The 12,083-nt window shown below is 37.5% G+C and overlaps 1 protein-coding gene and 1 long non-coding RNA gene across 3 annotated transcripts in view; one reads left to right on the forward strand and one right to left on the reverse strand.

Moving 5' to 3' along the window:
* thada (THADA armadillo repeat containing) overlaps positions 1 to 12,083 on the forward strand; it is a 380,305-nt gene that overhangs the window by 244,436 nt on the left and 123,786 nt on the right. The window lies entirely within an intron of this gene.
* The window catches only part of LOC122552760 (uncharacterized), a 91,891-nt gene that overhangs the window by 19,175 nt on the left and 60,633 nt on the right, over positions 1 to 12,083 (reverse strand). The window lies entirely within an intron of this gene.

A 12,083-nucleotide genomic window follows, 5' to 3' on the forward strand; every position in this document is an offset into this window, starting at 1 on the left:
TTTCCAAGTGCTGAAATGTAATTAGATGTTGTATCTCTCCCACATTTATGCTTTTAAATGAAGCTGGATAAACATCCGGTTTTGAATGGGTCCGAATGTGATGCAGATCGACACAGATACAGTCATATACTGTCTGGAACATAAAGGCTGGTCCATGAGAATGTGCATCATGAACGCAGTGAAAATGTTTAAGTGATGTTAAATTAGTGCAAAATTTTACTTGATCACTTGTGAACAAATTGTGCAGCAATTTTAATAATATTTTCCAGTTGATTATTGATTTTCTCTGAAAAGTTATAATAATTCAGAGACTTTTTCTGATCGTAATGAGCCTGTTATGCTGAAGGGAGAAAATAAAATGTATAAAATTAAATCCATAAAATTAAATGGATAAAAATACAGAACCAACTTTCTGTCTTATTTGCTGAGTTCAGATAAGCAATTTGAGCATTGTAAAACTGAAGTGTAGTTATTGTAAAACTGAAGTATGGTTAAAATGCAAACTGTTTTGCTTCTAAATTCAAGTTTATTTTAATGCATAGCAAATAATAACATTTTTAGTTTTGTGAAGCAGAACTTGACAACCCCCAAACTGATGCTTATAATTGGGATCCTACTTAATTGTAAAGTCAGTAATATTTTGAAACCAACTGCAAAGGTTGCAAATGTGCAACTCGACAAATTCTTACACGGCATCATATTTTTTTAAAAATGTCATCCTGACCTTTTAAGCTTCCTGTTCTGGATCAAAGCTTATTCTCAATCAGAATGCAAGTAAAAATGTGTTTAGTGCAGTAGAGTGTGCCAGAAAGTTCAAATGTGACCCTGGTGCTATTTTACTAACTGCGATTCAACTTCAGTTCAATGCAACTGCAAGTAATTTGTTGGAAAACTATATGAACCATCTGTCTCCTATCACTTGTAACCTTTGGCATTTTTGTATATTATTTTTGGATCGTGAATTCATGTTATCAAACTTCATTATACAATGAAATATAATTCATACAATTGTTCTATCCTGGCCTATCTTATGAAAGATTAAACCCAGTGCCATTCATTTTCTAAGAGAATTTGGGAATTATTTCATTAGATGTGCCAAGCTATACTTTCTCTGTTTAAATCTGTTGCATATAGTTGAATAAGAAAAAAATTTTGCACAATGCAAGATAATACTGCAGTAAGAAATTGAGAAAAATGTTCTTCCACCTGATCAAATGTGCATGTGGAGAGAGAATATATTAAATATTTTTAACCCAGACAAACAAAACTCAGTCCAAAATGTAACCTTTATTAAATAAATTCAGCAACCCACCACCAATTCTGTAACTATAATATTTAGGCTCAATTAGTAAATGTACAACTTTAGGCTTGGTGTTTTCTACCCAGGCAGCAGCACCATTCCAGAAAGAGTTTCTACATTTGTCCTCATTATGAATGCTTGACTAAGATGCCAGAGTTGTAAAAGAATTATCTTAGCAAGTGGTTCTGTTTTGACAGTTAGCGAGAATTGTTAACTTTGACTTTGCTTGATTGATAACTTGAATTGGTTATGTAATAAATTGTTCTTTATGTGGTTTCTTTTATCAATGATGCAGTGCTCATTTGCAAAGGATTAAAAGATGTGAAGTGTTTGAATCTTCTAGTTTTGATATTTTAATGGTCTTTCAGATGCTTTTATAGAGTTAGAAGAACTTGTTTTGGAAACAAGATTTGTGATTGTATTTTTATTTTTATGAACAATTCCAATATCCGTGTGTTACTATATGGCTCACTGGTTCTGTGTGAAGTGTTTTGATTGGTGAAAGAATGGAAGAGCCATGAGTTGGAATGTAGGATGAGTAAGTTTGAAGGTTAATGATGGCATTAGTTTTCATGAAGTTTGAATGGAAGGGGCCTGGGTAAGACCTTTTGAATTTACCATTCAAAGATTCCTAAATCCATGCTACATCTCACAATTTTCTGAATGTTATCAATAGGAAGACAAAAGTTTGGTTATAAAAATAGAAATACCAGTTGTGAAGAAGTCCTTTTAGCTCATTCTTTTTATGAACCTTAACTTTCCTGTGTAATTTCCTGAGACAGTACTCTGCATTAATATTCTTTCATTTTTAAAGTAATTAAACACATTTCTGGAATATTTATCCATCTGAGAAGGATGGAGAATGCTGAGATGGCAGAGATGCTGACTCAATATTTGGCCTCAGTTATCATTGATTGAGGATAATATTACCATTCCTATTAGAACGGACAAGCTAGAGGCAATAGATAAGGTAGAACTTAGAACAGTCAACATTGGCATGGAAAAGGTACTAAGCAAACTATTAGAATTGAGGATGGACACGTTTTCTGGGCCTGATGAACCTATATCCTGGGGTTTAAAGGAAGTGGCAGCAGAGATAGTGGATCTATTGGTTACAATGTTCCAAAATTTCCTGGACACGGAAAGGTTCCAATGGATTGGAAAGTGGTTAATATAAAGCCCTTATTCAAAAAGGGAGGGAGATAAAATGTGGGAAATTACAAGCCAATTAGTTTAACATCTATTGTTGGGAAAGTGTTAGAACCAATTATCAAGGAAGCAATATCAGGACATTTGGAAAGCTAAAATGCTATCCATCAGAGTCAGCAGGTTTTATGAAGGGCAAATCATGTTTGACTAATTTGCTAGAGTTCTTTGAAGAAATAAAAAGCAAAGTGAATAATGGGGATTCTGTAGATGTAATTTATCTGGACTTCCGGAAGGCGTTTGAAAAACAGTTAATTCACAAGGTTGGATCATATTGGATGAGGGGTAATTTATTAGCTTGGATAGATGACTGGCTGAGGGACAGAAAGCAGAGTTGGGATTTATTTTTTCTGGATGACAAGATATATCTAGTGGGGTGCCACAGGGTTCGGTCCTTAGATCCTAGCTATTTACAGTCTACATTAATGACTTAGATACAAGAATAGAATGATCTATAGCCAAATTTGCAGACAACACAAAAATAGGCAGGTGGTAAATTGCCGTTAGGAAATAAAAACCTTAAATGGATTTAGGTAGGTTAGAAGGGTGGGCCAAAATGTGGCAGATGGAGTTAACATGGATAAGTACAAGGTCATGCATTTGGATCGAAAAAATGGAAAGGTGACCTATTATCTTAATGGGGAGAGACTTTGGGATGCTCTGGTGCAGAGGGATCTAGGTGTACTAATTCATGAGTCACAGAAAACTGGCATGCAGGTACAGCAGATAATAAAGTGAATGGAATATAGGCTTTTATAGAATATAAAGTTAAGGATGTATTGTTGCAACTGTACAAGGTATTGGTGAGACCAATAGTTTTGGTCCCCTTATTTGAGGAAAGATGTAGTGATATTGGAGGCAGTTCAGAGGAGGTTCACTAGATTGATCCTGGAGATGAGGGGTTTGTAATTTGAAGAGAAATTAAATACATTAGGCCCATACTCTCTGAAATTTAGAAGAATGAGGTAGATCAAATTAAGGTATTCAAGATGACCAACGGTGTGGATAAAATGGACATGGAGCTCCATTTGTGTGGCATTCTAGGAAGAAAGGTCATTAACTTAGGATAGGGGATAGTAAAGTTAAAACAGAGTTGAGGAGAAAAAGGGTTGTGAATCTGTGGAATTCACTGTCCCAAAGTACGGTGGATGCTGAGACAATGAGTAAATTTAAGGAGGAGTTAGACAGATTTTTAATTTGTAATAAATTGAAGGGATATGGAGAGAAGACAGGAAAATGGGAATGAGGAGTATATCAGCCATGATCGAATGATGGAGCAGATTCGATGGACTGAATGGCCTAATTCTGCTCCTATACCTTATGAACTTATCTAGAGATAATGCCCAAAGATTTTCTCCAGATCTCTGACCCAGACAATTCAGCTATCTAAGAACCACAGAAGATTCCAAATAGAAAGAGGTAATTTTTCCCACCATGTTTGTGCTGGCTCTTTAATGTAGCAGTAGGAAATTAATAGTCCTGCCCAATCTCCCAGTGTCCTTGTGTTTTCCTCTGCTTCAAATGTTTGTCCACTTTTCTCTTTGAAGATGTATTGGTCTCACCGATAACATTCCCTGCAGCAAAGCAATCAGTGTTCCAACAACCATCTGTAAAAGCAATGTCTCCAAACTGGCATCCTTATCTACTGGTAATTTTAAAGAAATCGAACATATCACTAATCTGACTTCTTCCTGTTCATTCAATCAGAATATTCATAATTTTAAAAATCATCTTTTCTTTTCCTTATCCATCTCTTCTTTACAGAAACAGTCCCAGTATCTCAAATTTCTCTATATATGTGATAACATCAAGGTCTATATATTTTGTAAATTGTAATGTAATTTCTTATTGTACAAAGTTACACACAGTTTTAACCTCACCCCTAAATATCTTCAATAATTTGCGGAAATTATTGTCCTTTAGGCAATGATGATTTGAGTCTCTAAGTAAGTCTTCATCTATATGCTTTGGGACCTTACCATTAAATGTATACTCCCACTTGCGCTGGAACTATTCTGCAGTTCCTTCGCCTTTGTTCTAAAGTAATGCTGCTCTTGTGACCTATGATTGGGATATTTGACGATGGAGTTGAAGGTGGTAAAACCAAAGATCAATAGTCCTGAGAGACTATTGAATTGATATCCTAAGACTGTAATGATTGACCTTTGACAACCACAACTCCAGCTGCTTTTGCGTGCATCAGTTATAACTGCAGATTCTGGGCGATGTTCCCATTAACTTGAATTTTGTTTCGCACTTTGGTGTCATGATCAGTCAAATGCTGCCTTAATGTGAAATGCTATTGGTTTTCTTTGGTCTCTTGCATTTAGCTCTTGTGCTCATTTTCCAGATCAAGGCACTTAAGTGGTCTGGAGCCCAGAATTTCTGATGTACTAGAAACTCTGTTAATGAAAGTGTGTTTGTTATTTGACCCAAATTGTATTTTGTTTCCCTGCTCTTGATTCTGCTGTTAAGAAGAATGGAAGCACAGAAGAATTGACGGGTACTACTACTGACAGTGCAGATGACAATGCAGAGTCAGGGAACCAAAGAGAGCTTGAGATCAATGTATCTTCTGAAGAATTTTTTGAAGAGGAAACCTCGCCTACAACTGCAACTATTACAGCAGTTTGGGAAAGGATTAATGATAGATTAAATTTAATGAGTCATTGAAACCCTTCCCCTTTCATTTGCCCAGTCCAAATGTCTTAGTCTGTCACCAAGAGGATGGGTTGGTTCATCAGCTAGACTATAGCCTTTGTGGGGAGGTGGAGTACAGTTGGCACCCAGCAATGCAATATGTAATGGCAATGGAAATGTAATGTTTTGAGTTCTGTCTTTTTAAGAGGACCCGAATAAAGTGAGGTTAAGATGCAAATCTAGTGATGTTTCAATTTGACAGGGTACTTCTGCCTATTGTGTAGGAAAACTCTTCGATCTCAGGCTATTTGTGAATTAAGGGATGAGACACAGTAGGTATAGGACTGGATTTAATTCACAGCTGTCAGGTTTGAAGGCCAATGGGGGTTGGGAGGGTAGGAGGAGACACTCCTTAAATCCAGGGGGCAGCCTACCTGCAACCTTCTTGCCTGCTCCTGCCTCTTCAACATTACATCAACAGCGTGGATAGTGTTAAGCAGGCCCTTAAATTGGAAATTACATCTTATTTAAGAGCCTCATCTTACCACAATCAGCATTTAACCACAGCTGGCAAAACTCATGATAAGCATTCAGCCCAGCAGGTTTCTCTGCATTTCCCCTCTTTATCAGACCATTTAAGTCTGTCAGATGGTGTTATGAAATTTTAGAGCCATAGATTTTTACAGCATGTAGAAAGGCCCATCAAGTCTGCAGTGGTCATCAAGCACCTGTCTACTCTAGTTCAACTTTCTAGCCATGAGCCCATAGCCTTGCAATACTAAGGCATTTCAAGTGGTAATTTCAATCCTTTTTAAATGGTGTGGTGGTCCCTGCCTCTACCACCGTTTCACACAGTGAATACTGACACCCTGTCGATAAAACGATTCTTCCTTAGGTCTGTTGTCTGGGCAGCAGGTTTGTGAGTAGAGTGATGCCAATGCTGTGAATTGAATTCCAGCACTAGCTGAGGCTACCATGAAGGTTTCTGTTTCTCAACCTCCCTTGCTGATCCTAAGATTAAACCACCACCAGTTGTCTGTCTCTTTAATGAGAGAGCAATCCTGTGGTCCCCTGGGACTGACAACTTTAACTTTACCTTAAAAAATTCCTTCTAAACCTCCTGCATCCTGGTTATTAACCCCTCAACCAAGGGGAATGGATTCTTCCTATCTATGGTCATCGTAAGTTTGTACACCTCAATCAAATCCATCCTTGAGCTTTTGTGCTTTGAGGAAAATACACTAGCCTGTCTAGTCTCTCTATGTAGCTGAAACACTGCAGCCCAGGCAAAATCCTGATGTATCTCCTCTGTGTCCTCTCTCATGTAATCACATCCTTCCCATATTGTGATGATGAGAAAAACATATAATAGTCCAGATTTGATCTAATATCTTTTACAGCTCTATCATAACATCCTTGCTCTTATCTTCAGTGCCTTGACTAATAAAGGCAAGTATCCCATATACCTTTGTAACTATCTTATCCACCTGTCCTGTCATGACCTGTGGACATGCACAGCAATGTATGTCTTTACTTACTAGAGTCCTACCATTTATCATATATTGTCATGATTTTTAGTCCTCCCGGAATGCATCACCTTACACTTATGTGGATTAATTTTCATTTGCCATTATTCTGCTCATCTGACCATCCTGTCTATATCATCCTATACTTCAAGGCTTTCATCCTCACTATTTACCACATGGTCAATTTTAGTTTCATCTGTGAACTTACTGACTAAACCTCCTAGATTTGTGATTAAATCATTCATGTACACTCCAGACGCAAAGGGAACCTGCACCACATCATGCAGTACTCCACTGGCCACAGACTTCTAGACACAAAAATAGCCTTCAACCATCACCCTTTGTCTCCTGAACTGAGCCAATTATAGATCCAATTTTCCAAATTGTCCTAGAACCCATGAACTCTTACCTTTTTGACCAGTCTCCCATGCAACACCTTGTAAAAAGCCTGACTGAAATCTAACTGCACCATCCTCATTGACACACTTGGTAACCACTCAAAAAACTCAGTCAAACCTGTAAGACATGATCTCCCCTTCATGAATCCCCATGCTTACTATCCTTCCCTTCCCAAATACGCATTAATTTTGTCCCTCACTTTTTTTCCTGTTAGTTTCCCTACCACTGATTTTAGACTCACTGATCTATAGTTATCCTGTTTATCCTTAACACTCTTCTTAAATTATATTACTTCATTAGCTGTCCTCCAGTGTTCTGGCACCTTTCCTGTGGCCAGAGAGATTTTCAAAATTAATGTCAAGGCCCCTGCGATCTCCTTCCTTGCCTCCTACTACAGTTTGGGATATATCCCATCTGAGCCTGGCAACTTATTCATTTTAAACTCTTTCAAATGGGTAACCCCTCCTCCCTAACCTGTAATTTGTTCACGAATATCACAGTCCCCCCACCTAATTTAATTCCTACATCAACTATCTCTAAGACGAAAATAGATGCAAAGTACTTATCAAAACCTTATGTATGGACTCCAACTCCACACACTTCTGTCCCTAAAGGGCCCTACTCTTACCCTGGTTACCCTCTTGCCCCAAATATATTGCTAAAATGCCTTCGAATTTTGCTCTATTTTAACTGTCAGTATTTTGTATGTTTCCTTGTCTTTTTCCTAATTTTTGTTTAAGTACACCATGCTTTTTTTCTATACCCTTTGAGTACTTCTGGTATTTTGAACTCTCAGTATCTACCACAAGGTTCCCTTTTTCCATATCCAATCCAGTACATTTCTCCAAATCCAGGGTTCTCTGGATTTGGTAGTGTCTCTCTTCACTTTTACATGCAACATGTTAGCCTAACATTCTCATTGTTTCCTTTTTGAATGAGTCCAAATATTCTGATGAATGTTTTCCTGCAAGTAGCTGCTTCCAGTCCACTTTGGTCAGATCCAGACTTAACATATTAAAATTGTCCTCCCCCTGAGGGTAATGTTGGTGATGTGATATAAATGGATTTCCAGCAGGCATTTGATACAGTGCGAAATAAGAGACTTGTGAAAAAGGTTCTAGCATATGATATAAAAGGGACATTAGCAACGTGGGTGTAGTACTGCAGAAAATGGAGTGTAATGTCAATGGATCTTTTTTGAGTCGGAGGAAGGTTGGTAGTAGAGTGACATTTAATAAAGTCGTACTTTGGAAATAGAACCGGTCTGACTCAAGTTTGGAATACAGACAGACTCTAACCTTACACTTCTAATGCATTGTCTGAGCTAAGATGTCACCATTTTTAAAAATAAGACCTGAAGTTATCTCAGTAATGTGACGTGAAAGAAGTTCTGGGACTTACATATTAATGAATCAAAACCTACAACCCATTCTAAGTGATTAAAGACTTAACAGCAATCTAGGTTTTTTCAAAACATCACATCAATTTTATAACACTTTGATCTTTTGCTATAAATTCTGTGTCCTATGATCTTGCCTCACTAGCTACCTGATGAAGGAGCAGCACTCCGAAAGCTAGTGCTTCCACGTAAACCTGTTGGACTATAAACTGGTGTTGTGTGATTTTTCACTTTGTTCACCCAGTCCAACACCTGCTCCTCCTCCACATCTTGTTTTGTGTTGCCTTTTTGCACTTTGTCCCCTCAGTTAGATATTACATGCTCATACTTCTGCTGGCTTACCTTGCTGTTTGACATAGAAACAGATCCAGAAAAGTTAATATATTTGTCAGCAGGTCTTTGCTGTAGTGTTCCTGGCACAGGAAGTGAAGGCCAGCCTCTGATACCAGTCCAGGCACCCTTGGACCGGCTGACATGGTATGGTGTTGTGGCCTCCACTGCTGGTTGTGGGGGTGGATGAAGTCCTGTGTTGGCACTACTCTATCCAACAGGGCCTCCAGTGCCCTGTCCACAAAATGAAGATCCCCAGTTTCACGTCTGCCATGTCTGGGGCAAATGTCAGCATCTGTGCAGGGTAGCTCCAGACTGACCGTGCCCGTTCACGTCTGCAACAGGCTGTTTAAAATAGTACAACCACAAGGGTTGCCAGTGAATTCTGAAACAGCCAATGAGTGGCATGTTTAGCCTAGGAATAGACTTGATAAGGTTGAGTGGAAATCAAATGTGAGAGACTCCATAAAGGTGTGATGGACAATTACTGACACAGGTTTGGTAAGATATAGCAAGAGAAGTCTCTGGTCCTTACAGTGAGAAACCCTCCAACTCTCACTTCACAAAAGAAATGTAAATTTCAGTTGAGTTCATAGACCAGTCTCTCTCATGAGAATCTTGATAAAAAGGTACACTCAACTACTTTATTGCAGTGTGCTGATACACAAGAAAATGCTTGGTATGTTATGTATATGGAAATGATTTTTAAAAAAATTATTGGTCTTTGAAGCTTTAAGTGATGTAACTGAAAAATAGCACTCATATAGTGAATCTATATGGAACTTGCAATATAATCCTGTGAAGTTGTTTTCACACTCATATTGCACAGTAGATTCCACTGATTTTTCTTTCCTAAATTATTTTTCTAGCATGCAAGTTCAATTCAGCAGATCTATTCAGTATTGTCACTTCTAATTGACTTTTACAATCCATTGTTGCTTTCTTTCACATAGTGCTTATGCACATAAAAGGCTTATTTTGCAAATTGGCCAAAGCCACTAATGTTCTGTGTGATTGCAACTGTGGTATGTTATCCTTTCACCTAATATTCCACCCCCCCAAAGAACAGTTAACTTAAGTTAAGGCACAAACATTACTATAAATAGCAGCACATATCTATCCATAAAGGATAGTAGTTAGAGATATTTTAACAGTACTAAATCCATGCGGACATTTACAAAAATATCGGAAATGTTCTAATTGTACTATACAATGTATGATAGAAGAGAGAATACACAGCCAAAAGTTTTCATGTGCACCACCACCTTTCATTCAGCAATACTTTTGCTTCAGTGTTTCCCAAACCTTTTCCCTCTGTGATCTCATTTTGAAGCTTGAAAGTTATTGTAATTCCACAGTGAGAACTGTTAGATAGGATGAAAATTTTACAGCTATTATAACTTGGTTAGAGCTCCACAGAGGCCATTCCTACTTCCAAGCTCACAATGCCAAAGGTTCAGCTGATAAACCCACTTGGGGTCGCAGCTCCACTTTACTTCTAAAGCCAACATTGGCACATAACTGGAGAGTATCATATGCAACAGGTGATGGAACTGGATTCTCAAAAGGAGCCCACATAGTGGGGGAGCTTTCCTTTGATTGTTTGGTTCATGATCACATAACAATAAAATATCTTTTCTGGACTTAAAGAAAAAATTGCACACTAATCACCTTCTTAAGATTAGTGGCCTTTATAAGGAAAAGACACAAATGAATGTACCTTGAAGAGTTTGCACGATTTGTATGAAATGCAAGAAAATGTCATGAGTTTTGAACAGTCTTCCATAAGATAATTTGAGTGAATTTGCTCCAGATTCTCTCATTTTATTAATTACTTTGGCAGAAGCCCTGGTTACACCATGGAATAGAATAACTCTTGAGGAAAGTACTGTGATTTTTGTGAAATTAATCAGAGTTTATGGTATAGAAACGTCGCAAATAGGAGCAGGAGTAGGCCATTCACCTTTAGAAGCCTGCTTTGCCATTCAGTATGGTCATGGCTGATTCTCTATCTCAATGCCATATTCTCACTTTCTCTTCATATCCCTAGGTGTCTTTCATATCTAAAAGTTTGTGTCTTCCTCTCTTGAATATATTCAGTGACTTGATCTCCATAATCTTTGGTGATAGGAAATTCCACAGGTTCATTATCCTTTGAGCGAAGAAATCTTTTCTCATTTTGGTCCTAAATGACCTACCCTGTATCCTGAATTGTGTTGTTCTTGATTTCCCAACCAGGGAAGTCACCCTCTCTTCATGGGTCTGTCTAACCCTGTTGTAATTTTATACATTTCAATTAGTCAGTGCACCATAGCTCCCCCAATATACTCTTAAAGTGGTAGAATGAACCAATATGAATTTCACTGAAAGACATTTATGAATTGAAGAGAGATTGATACTTGACAATAGAACACTTCAAGCTTTTGACTACCTGTTGTGCAAGCCACCATTATAGGCGTTGGTTACAAACTAAAGGTCCACTAACATTACCAACAGGTTTGAAATCCAACGCTCCCACTTTATCAGTACACCATTTTTCATGTCCCATCCAAGCCACCATTGTGGTCTCTGAATGACATGGCTGAATTATCAGTTTTCAATCAGTGAGAGATTGATACTCTGGGATAGATTGAAACTGCCTACACTTATTTCACTTGGGAGTATTTTAACCATCCATGAGAGATAAATTTTTATTCCCATCAATTTGGATTGCATTTTAGTTAACTCCTAAAAGTGAAAGGTTTTGTTCTTGCCCACTCAACCACCCAGTTTTCATTGGTAAGCATTATCGTTTTTTTTAGGTCTTGTACATTATGTATCAGTCCAAGTCATAGCTGCCAATAATTAGAACCTATTGATGAAAAATATTTGACATCTGTCACTTTGTTTTTGTTAGTTAGTGAGATAAGAGCTACAACCTAACTAAGTTGTGACAGACTTTTATTTTAAATACAGGGTGGACAGTCTCAACTGTAAATACTTTGCTGATCCTTGAACAAAAATATGTTGTTGCTTGTCAATGATTCTGGTTTTTCCTGAATACATCTGCTCTGGTCTATCAAAAATAAAACTTAGCATTTTTAAAGCCCACTTATAGTTTAAATGTATTCCATTTCTTGATAAAAATATAAAGGTAAGCATATTTTCAGAATTGATCTGGCTAAGCACTGATATGACTATATATAAAAAAAAACAACGCAGTATGCAAAGAAAATACCCCCGATTATAACAACAAAAATTCTTAGTCAAGTAAATCTTTTTCTAAATCTTTTGTTCTGATTTT

This window comes from Chiloscyllium plagiosum, unplaced genomic scaffold, assembly GCF_037043375.1.
Source record: "Chiloscyllium plagiosum isolate Xiang-an unplaced genomic scaffold, Cpla_swu_hap1 HiC_scaffold_10, whole genome shotgun sequence".
Classification (NCBI taxonomy): Eukaryota; Metazoa; Chordata; class Chondrichthyes; order Orectolobiformes; family Hemiscylliidae; genus Chiloscyllium; species Chiloscyllium plagiosum.